The sequence below is a fragment of the Bubalus bubalis genome, chromosome 9 (genome assembly GCF_019923935.1).
Source record: "Bubalus bubalis isolate 160015118507 breed Murrah chromosome 9, NDDB_SH_1, whole genome shotgun sequence".
Lineage (NCBI taxonomy): Eukaryota > Metazoa > Chordata > Mammalia > Artiodactyla > Bovidae > Bubalus > Bubalus bubalis.
The window spans coordinates 42,248,482-42,257,964 of NC_059165.1; the positions used below are offsets into that span (position 1 = coordinate 42,248,482).

Sequence of the window (9,483 nt, forward strand, 5' to 3'; positions counted from 1 at the left end):
CTTCTTTGAATGTTGACTCTGTAACAGTAAGTGCCAATGCACAGCTCTCCTTGGCCTCACTTAAGAAGATGGCCCAGCAAGGCCTGTGGTGTGGCAGATGCTCCTGGAGAAAAAGGAAGTACGCTCAGTGTGTATTGACCAGTTTTGCTTGGGGTGTACTCAATGGGGAAGATCTCTAACTGACTTCTCCATTCATGGAGAGAAATGGAGCAGTGTTTTTCATAAAAGAAGAAGCAGGAGTGGGACACAAATTCTGTTCCCTGGTGGAAAGTAGATGAGGGTCTCTAGCCGTCTTTATTTGTCAGAGTCAGATCCCTTCGTGCTTTGACAATGGTCCTTAAGCTTCAGTGCCAAGATGGTGGAGAGTAGGTCCATCTTGCCTGTTTTTTCCTCCCCAGTTATGGCACAACTCTGACACATAATAGAGATTTACTTAATATCTTTGGAGTGAAAAAATTAAACAAGCAGAAAGGCAAATTTCTGGAAAAACTTTTCCATTGGAGAATTCAGATAGAGCTCTGTACCTTCACTTGTGGGGAACTCAAAAATACTCTTAATCATCTGTTTCTGGTCTTGTCCAGCTCTTAGTTTCTCAGCATCTTCTTCCAGCTCAGGTCCTGGAAGTCTATTACTCTCCTGTTTTCTTTCTCTTTTCTGCTGGATGTATCAACAGTAGAGACCTGCCTGAAAACGGCCTTCTCCGGGTGATGACTAAAGTGCTACTGTGTTCATGCAGGAGATGTTGGTCACCAAGGATGCAGGCAGCCTGTTTGTTACAGTGTTCAGGCTGCATCTAGATAGGATTGGGAAGCATTCATTTTCTACTGGAGATTTGAAAGGGAGATCATTTTACATAGTTCCAGGCAGTGGCTTTTAAACAAGCTGAATAATTAATCTTAAGTGTTTTTAGTTTATGAAATTCTAGAGGGAAGAGGTTTCAGAACACATTTAAACCGGTCAATGATTGCCCCACAAAAGGGATTCTTATTCTAAAAAAATCTTTAAACAAGGATATATATATAAGAACAACTCTTGCAACAGTGTTTGTGAGAGACTTTTTCCATGCATTGGGGAATAGTTGGTTAGGCGGTATTGTCAACACACGGGAACAGTTAAAAAAAAATTAGTTGGTTTCATCATTGAGTTGTTTCGCTAGTTCAACAGCTACTAAGTGCTTACCTTGTGCCAGGTACTCTGGTGCTGGGATCAGAGACCAAATAGACACATCCCTGACCCCATGGAACTTCTGACTGATCTGACAGGAAGGAGGATCTCATTCATTTATTCAGTGAACATTTTTTGGCACCTACTTTGTGCCAGACAGTGTTTTAGTCCCTAGAAATATAGCAGTGAAGGAAACAGACAAAACTCCTAGTTTCACAGAGCTGTGTTACTTGTCAAAGGAGAAATCTATATTGCTAATAAAAAGAAAAAGGTTCTAAAATAGTATAGTTAACTTTATTTTTTTCTTTTACTGTAAAATATTCCAGAAGCATATTCCAAAGTTAATATGGTTATTCCACAGGGGCAAATAGTCGAGTTTCACTTTTTGCTTTTATGTGCTTCTATAACTGTTTGAGGAGAAGGCAATGGCACCCCACTCCAGTACTCTTGCCTGGAAAATCCCATGGACGGAGGAGCCTGGTAGGCTCCAGTCCATGCGGTCGCTAAGAGTCAGGAATTACTGAGCAACTTCACTTTCACTTTTCACTTTCATGCATTGGAGAAGGAAATGGCAACCCACTCCAGTATTCTTGCCTGGAGAATCCCAGGGGCAGAGGAGCCTAGTGGGCTGCTGTCTATGGGGTCGCACAGAGTCGGACACGACTGAAGCAACTTAGCAGCATAACTGTTTGAATCATTTTCTCCATTTTTTTGTAATAAAGAAATTGATTTAAGTAAGATCACAATGTTTCCCTGTCCACCCTCCTCCTCATAGAAAGAAATGAAGACTTTGGATAAGCTCAGGTCACAGCCAGCGGTAGTGTGTAGCATCACTCTAGACGTGTCAAGAGTGGTTCCAGCAGGGATTGGGACCCTGGTTTTCAGGGTAGGATCAACTCTGTATCAGTGATTTGTAATGAGGAAGATGGAAGAAAGATAACAAACTACCAAGGAACCCCCAAAGGGCCTGGGTGATGACAAGTGGTAACTTAATTAAAAACAACATAGGAAGATCGAATGTGTGGTTTTTCTCTTAGAAGTGCCTTAGAAATTTTTCTTCTAGATCTCTGCCATAGACACCCACAGGGCCCGTAGAGGCTCCCTGATATTTTCAGACTGAAAATTTAAAATCTTACCATGTTTTATCTGCCTATTACTTTTAGTGTTAGAATTCCCAAGGCAGAAATTCCAAGCAGTTTGACTAGTCATTTATTTATTTGGGAACATCCCCTTATGCTTATTTCCATTTAAATTTAATTTTCACATAAGTTTGAATGTTTTTTTACCTGAATGCAAATTAATTTTGTCTCCAGATTTCTACTGAGAAAGTCTTTCCAGAGGCAAGTAGAGATGCCCTAGATCTGTAATTTTAAAGATTTTCATCATTCTTTTCTGGAACTCAGCAGGAAAGGGGAAAAGGAGAGGGGCAGCTGGGACACTTGGTTGTAGAGTTCACAAGCTTAAGGGGAGCTCAGATTTTAACCAGTTTTCAGTGGAAAATCTGTGCAGTAGAGAATGCATCAGAAATGTGACTTTCAAGATTCTAGATCCTCTACATCTTTTTCTCAGTTGTATTGCCTGTAATTATAAAGGTCACTCATTTACATAGTAGCAGTTTTCTTTCGTAATTCTTAGTCAAGCTCCTTCTGCTTATTGTGTGACTCTTTTTCCAGAGAAAGTAGTGATGTTTAAAAAATTATTTAAGCTATGCAGGTGTGGTTGTGGTGGTAGAATGTCTGTTTAAATACCCACATTATTTTTAATATACTTGTTTTGTGGTTGGGTCACTTTTGGAAAGTATTTTGTTGCAGGTTTATAGTCTATACTCAACAACATGCCTTATGACAATCTGACATGTTGTCCTTTGTAATTTCTACATTTCATGTTTTTAAACCTACTTCATGTAAAATGAAAGTATTTTACACTCCAATGCACTGTTTAAAATTATCTTCATTTGGCCAGTTCTGAAATAACCATGTATCTATATATCTATATCAAATCTGTTTTAAATTTTGTTATCCAGTTTTACCTGCCATTCCTACTCATTTGCATGCTGAGTTTAGTTCTTGTTCTGGAAACCTTTAAGTAAGTAGTAACACCTGTACAAGGTGTTAGGTGAAGGTTGTTAAACTAGTAATATTGATTTTTGATTCATTTTTTTAATCTCAAAGTTCACGATGAGATCTTAGCAAAAATCTCTTGACCTTAGTGTTGGTTTAGTCTGAGGGCTGAAGCAAGGAGCCGATGAGGGAGCAAGGAGCAAGTGAAGGGGCTTTGTAAACTTCTAGCTGCCCAGGCCTCAGTGAAGTCCTTGGAGAGGTGGCAGCTTTCCTCTTCTAGGAGCAAGCCTCCTACTCCAGCAAAAATCCCTGGTACCTAAGCAGCAGCGAGGCAGTTTCTAATCACCAAGGCAGAAGAGAGTTTTCTGAATTGATGGAATTTCAGGTGGGAGCTAAGGAATATGATATTTAGTAATCCTAGCTGCCTTGTTTCAAGCAAATGTGTTTACAAGGAGCTGTGGGTAGGTGAGTTACTTTACAGTAAGTACTTTGAAACTCCAAGTAAGAATCTCTAAGCAGAAGATACATCTTGTTAGAGTGCTTGTTTCCCTCATTGTTGTTTTTTTTAGGTTTTTATTTTGAAATAATTTGAGATTTGCAGAAAAATTGCAATGATAGTACAGAGTTCCTGTATTCAGTAGATTTTTGTTTTGTTTTGTTTTGGTTAACAGCTTACATAACCATGGTACCATTTGTGAAAACTAAGAAATTAAAACTGACACATAATGTTAACTAAATGATAACTTTTGCTTGGATTCCTACTCTGATTTTTAAAATTTTAAATTAAGTGCTTTCTGAAAAATAATTAAAAGTGGAAATGCCTATTCCCTGTCCGCTCCATCAAAATTTTTCCCCAGTCCCACTCCCCAGGGACAGTCCTAGGTCAGCACTGTCCAGCAGAAATGCAGTGCTTTTGTTTTTTTTCTTAGTGTTGTTATTTCGTTTTTTTTCCTTCATTATATGTCTTCACAGTTCAGTGAGTATTTTCCATTTAGAGGACATGTCCATTCTGACTAGTCACTTTTTAAGTGCTCAATAGCCACATGTGGCTAGTGGCTCTAGATTTAGCAAAGTTCTGGGCTATTCTCTTGTTTTCTCTCTCTCTTTTTCACTCACTCACACACACACACACACACACACACAGTAACCTAATTTTTTCCACTACTTACAGAAGCTTATCATTCCCTGTGAGAATGGGGCAACAGCCTTTACTTAGACAGCTATATAGTATTATGTATAACAAATGTGCTTAATCTATTAAATAATTTCCCCACATATAGATGTTTAGTGTTTTTTTTTTCCCATTTAAAATATACAAAAACCTATGTGCATTTGTATACTTCCAACATTTATGATTGTGGACATGGAATTGTTGTGTCAAAGGATGTGATTGTTTTTGAACTCTCATGACAATAGAACAGTAGTATATTTTTAAAGAAATATACCATTCAGTGTATTACTAAATGTATGTTTTTTTCTCAAGGCAGTCATTTTAGAAAGCAATTTATTTCAATAGTATTCCTTTCACTCGAAATAATTCATTTTTGATTTTTGATGTTTGAAGTTTTAACATTTTAAAATGTCAACATTCTTTAGCAACATAGCTAGTTAACAGAGGGTTCTGATGTCAGTGTGGTAAGTCCCAATGCTCACTACAAATGCAGTGCCTTGACAAAACTTTTGACAAAGCTCAGCATACATTTTGAATAACTTCTACTAGCACAGGAGTTCAACTGGTGCCCAAGTCTTGCAGTGGGCTTGGTTTGGAAGAGTACTGAGTCCTTCAGAAGATTCCCTTAACCTTATCTGATGAAAGCCAAGTGCTATCATGTTTTCTTTTTTTCTAATCCAATCATCTTCCCTAAAATGGATGCAGAGGAAATGACTTACAATCATGTGATAATGCAGCAAGGCACATAGCTAGAAGTGAAAGTTTTCATCCCCAAACAAATCTCTGATGTCAGTGTTTTTAAGTAGAAAACATTGTTTTGGTTTTGGGCACGAAGAAAAAGGACCCATCATCTCATAATTTGGGGAGATGTTCTGTTTTACACTAGGCAGTGCCCTCTAGCTGTGTGAACAGGAGCTCACTTAGCTCACATTCCATTTTCTGACATCCTCTCACTCACAGCTTCAAAACCTGGGACATCAATGGACATGGTATTATATGTGAGAGAGGTATATAAATTATATAGGGGCACAGTGTAACTAGACTCCTTTATTTTAAATTGAAGTACAGTTGATTACCAGTATTATATTAGTTTTAGGTTTATAACAAAGTGATTCACATGTGTGTGTATGTGGATGTATTTCTGATTATTTTCCATTATAGTTTATTGCAAGATAATGAATATAGTTCCCTATAGTGTGAAATGTAAGTCACTGAGTCTTGTCTGCCTCTTTGCAGCTCCATGGACTGTGGCCTGACAGGCTCTTCTGTCCATGGGAAGAATACTGAGAGTGGGTAGCGATTCCCTTTTCCAAGGAATCTTCCCAACACAGGGATCTGCCCTGGCTGTCTTCCTTGCAGGCAAATTCTTTACCATCTGAGTCACCAGTTTCCTATGCTATACAGTAAATCTTTGTTGCTGATCTATTTTATGTATCAGTTGAACTGTATCAGTTCAGTCGCTCAGTCCTGTCTGACTCTTTGCGACCCCATGAATCGCAGCATGCCAGGCCTCCCTGTCCATCACAAACTCCCAAAGTTCACTCAGACTCATGTCCATCGAGTTGGTGATGCCATCCAGCCATCTCATCCTCTGTCGTCTTCTTCTCCTCCTGCCCCCAATCCCTCCCAGCATCAGGTTCTTTTCCAATGAGTCAACTCTTTGCATGAGGTGGCCAAAGTACTGGAGTTTCAGCTTTAGGATCATTCCCTCCAATGAACACCCTGGACTGATCTCCTTTAGAATGGACTGGTTGGGTCTCTTTGCAGTCCAAGGGACTCTCAAGAGTCTTCTCCAACACCACAGTTCAAAAGCATCAATTCTTCGGCACTCAGCTTTCTTCACAGTCCAACTCTCACATCCATACATGACCACTGGAAAAACCATAGCTTTGACTAGACAGACCTTGTTGGCAAAGTAATGTCTCTGCTTTTGAATAGACATTCAATCTAGGTTGGTCATAACTTTCCTTCCAAGGAATAAGCGTTTTTTAATTTCATGGCTGCAATCACCATCTGCAGTGATTTTGGAGCCCCCCAAAATAAAGTCTGACACTGTGTCCACTGTTTCCCCATCTATTTCCCATGAAGTGATGGGACCAGATGCCATGATCTTAGTTTTCTGTATACTCCTACTTTTTCTCCCACCTTCCCCCTTTGGTAACCATAAGCTTGTTTCCTATGATGACTTCATTCATACTGAAAGTGGTGGCTTGTTTTCCTAAACTTTCAAGGGTGGAGATTGTGGGTTTGCTTTATCTACTTAAAATGTTGCATTGCTTAGAATGGGATGCTTGATGAATATTTGGTGAAATAAATGGGAATTCCCTGGCAGACCACTGGTTAGGACTCCGAGCTTTGATTGCAGAGGCTGTGTGTTTATATCCCTGGTTGGGGAACTAAGATACCACAAGCTGAGTGTTGCGAAGAACAACAATAAAAAATATTGGTGAAACACTGTTTCTTGAGGAAGAGGAACAGTGGAATAGGGGTAGGTGAACCTGGCTTTCACTTCTGCATTGGTCCCGAATGACTTCTGTGGGTCCTTTCGTCTATTTCTCTCTGGTCCTCAGTTTATTCACATAGAAATCAAGAGGTTTGGCCCCAGGTAGTTAAAGTCCCTTCTTGTATAAACAGTATCAAAATTCATATGACTTTTCGGGCCTAAAGTCTGACCCTAAATCAAGACCTGTACTGAATCTTTTAAAAACAGCCTACCTCAAAAAGAATAAATTTCCCAGAATAAAACTGCCTAAGGAGGTGAGAGACCTGTATTTGGAAAACTACTGAAGATAATACGGATGAAAAATTATACCATGTTCTTGGATTGGAAGAATTAATATTGTTAAATGATTGTTAAAATAATTAATATTGTTAAATATTAAATTTAATATTTTCTAATATTTATATAAAATTTACATTTTAAAATTTATATAAATATATTAATATTAATATATTTTATATATTATATAATATACATATAATGTAGTATTATATATCAAATTTTATATTAATAAATTATTACTGAAAACATTTTATTAATATTTAACAATAATTAATATTGTTAAAATAATATTGTTAAAATTACCCAAGGCAATGTATTGATTCAATACAGTCCCTACCAAAATACCAATAGTATCTTTCAAAGAACTAGGAACAACTTTAAAATTTATGTGGAAATACAAAAGACCCAAAAGGCCAAAACAATATTGAGAAAGAGAATAAAGGTGAGGAATTCACACTCCCCAACTTTAGACTATATTACAAAGCTATGGTAATCAAAACATTATGGTACTGGCTCAACAGACACATAGATCAATGGAAGAGGATGGAGAATTCAGAATCATATACTTTTGGTCAATTAATCAATGACAAAAGAGGCAAGAATAGACAATGAGGAAAAGACAGTCTTTAAAAAGTGGTGCTGGAAAAACTGGACAGCTACAAGTAGAAGAATGATAGCTCAGCAGGTAAAGAATCTGCCTGCAATGTGGGAGACCTGGGTTCGATCCCTGGGTTGGGAATATCCCCTAGAGAAGGGAGATTCTACCCACTCCAGTATTCTGGCTTGGAGAATTCCATGGACTGTATAGTCTATGGGATCGCAAAGAGTTGGACATGACTGAGCGACTTTCACTCATGCACTCAATATCACATACAAAAATAAAATGGGTTAAAGACATAAATAGACCAGAAACCATAGAACTGCCAGAGGAAAACATGGGCAGAGCACTCTTTGATATAAAAAGTAGCAATGTTCCTGTTCAAGAACCATGACCACCTGGAACAGCTCAGTGGCAACTGAGGCAGCAAGACGGTCCTCGAGAACTTCCTGATGTGGCTTCTGGCCATCAAGGGCATGCTACGGAAGTTCGTGGATGCCCTCTTCCAAACCATCTTCAGCATGCACTGGGGCTCAGCCCTGCTGCTGGCCATCGAGTACATGTTTGATTTCATGGATGAGCAGGCCGATCGACACCAGGTACATGATGCAGATATGCATCACACCTGGAAGTAAAACTGCCTGTTCCCGTGCTCCTGGTTGAACATGATCAAGAACCAACAGATCGTATTCAACATCTACAAGAGCAGCAGCACTCACGCCTGCCTGTCAGTGGTGGCCTAGGCCTTCATGGACTCCTGCTCCACATCTGAGCACAAGCTGGGCAAGGACTTTTCCTCCCAGAAGCTGCTCTACACCAAGGACATCCTCAGGTATAAGAGCTAGGTGGAGATTAACTACGCCTACATCACCAAGATGGTCTGCCATCAGCTACCAGGACACAAGTGCATATCTCACGTTGGACCTGAGTCAATTCAATAGCATGAGTGTCCTGCATGAGATCTACTCTTACATCACCAAGTACAAGGGCAAGACCCCAACACAGCCCTGGAGAAGGATAAGCAGACCTGGTGGCAGCTGCTTTGGAGCAAGCTGGAGCGAGTAGTACACACCGTACCCGTGAGTAGCTAAGTCATGGGCCTATGACCTTCTGACCAATGGGACTTCAGTGAATTTGGGGCTGGCCCTCATCTAGCAGCCAGAGCTGGGAGATCTGTAGGCCTGGTCCCAACTGTGCCAGGTGCCCTGTGCTGGGGGCCATGTGTCCAGTCCTGGTGCCCTTGGCCCTAACCCCCTTGAAGCCTGCAAGGGTCCCAGTTCTTAATTGGTGTGAATGAGATGATGCCTGAGCCCTCCATGCCCAGAATTGATTGCTATGGGGTTGGGGAACCCAGGTGTGACCAGGGTCTTTCTTGGGACAATAAGGTGACTGCAAAGGCTGTGGAAGTGAGGCCAGACCCTCTGGAAGGTAGATACCAGGTTTCTAAGGCCAGGACTAGTCCCAGGGTCTGGGAGGGTTCAGCTGTGCCTGGCTTCCTGGGCACAGTCTGAGGACGGGGCCTGGCTAGTAGCCCAGGTGGGGAGAGTGAATGCCCAGGGCTTGGTCATGATGAGCTAAAGTCTGTCTGGGCCATCACCCTCCACCTGCTATGTTTCAGCACCCCTATGCTCACCACTACACACCCACAACCACCATCCTCTTGGTTCACCACATGCTGTCCATGGCTGAGGTTGGAGTGACACATCGA

The 9,483-nt window shown here is 40.4% G+C and overlaps 1 pseudogene; it reads left to right on the plus strand.

Moving 5' to 3' along the window:
• The first annotated feature begins 8,146 nt into the window (after window positions 1-8,146).
• Window positions 8,147-8,866, plus strand: LOC112587053 (annotated as a pseudogene).
• The last annotated feature ends 617 nt before the right edge of the window (window positions 8,867-9,483 follow it).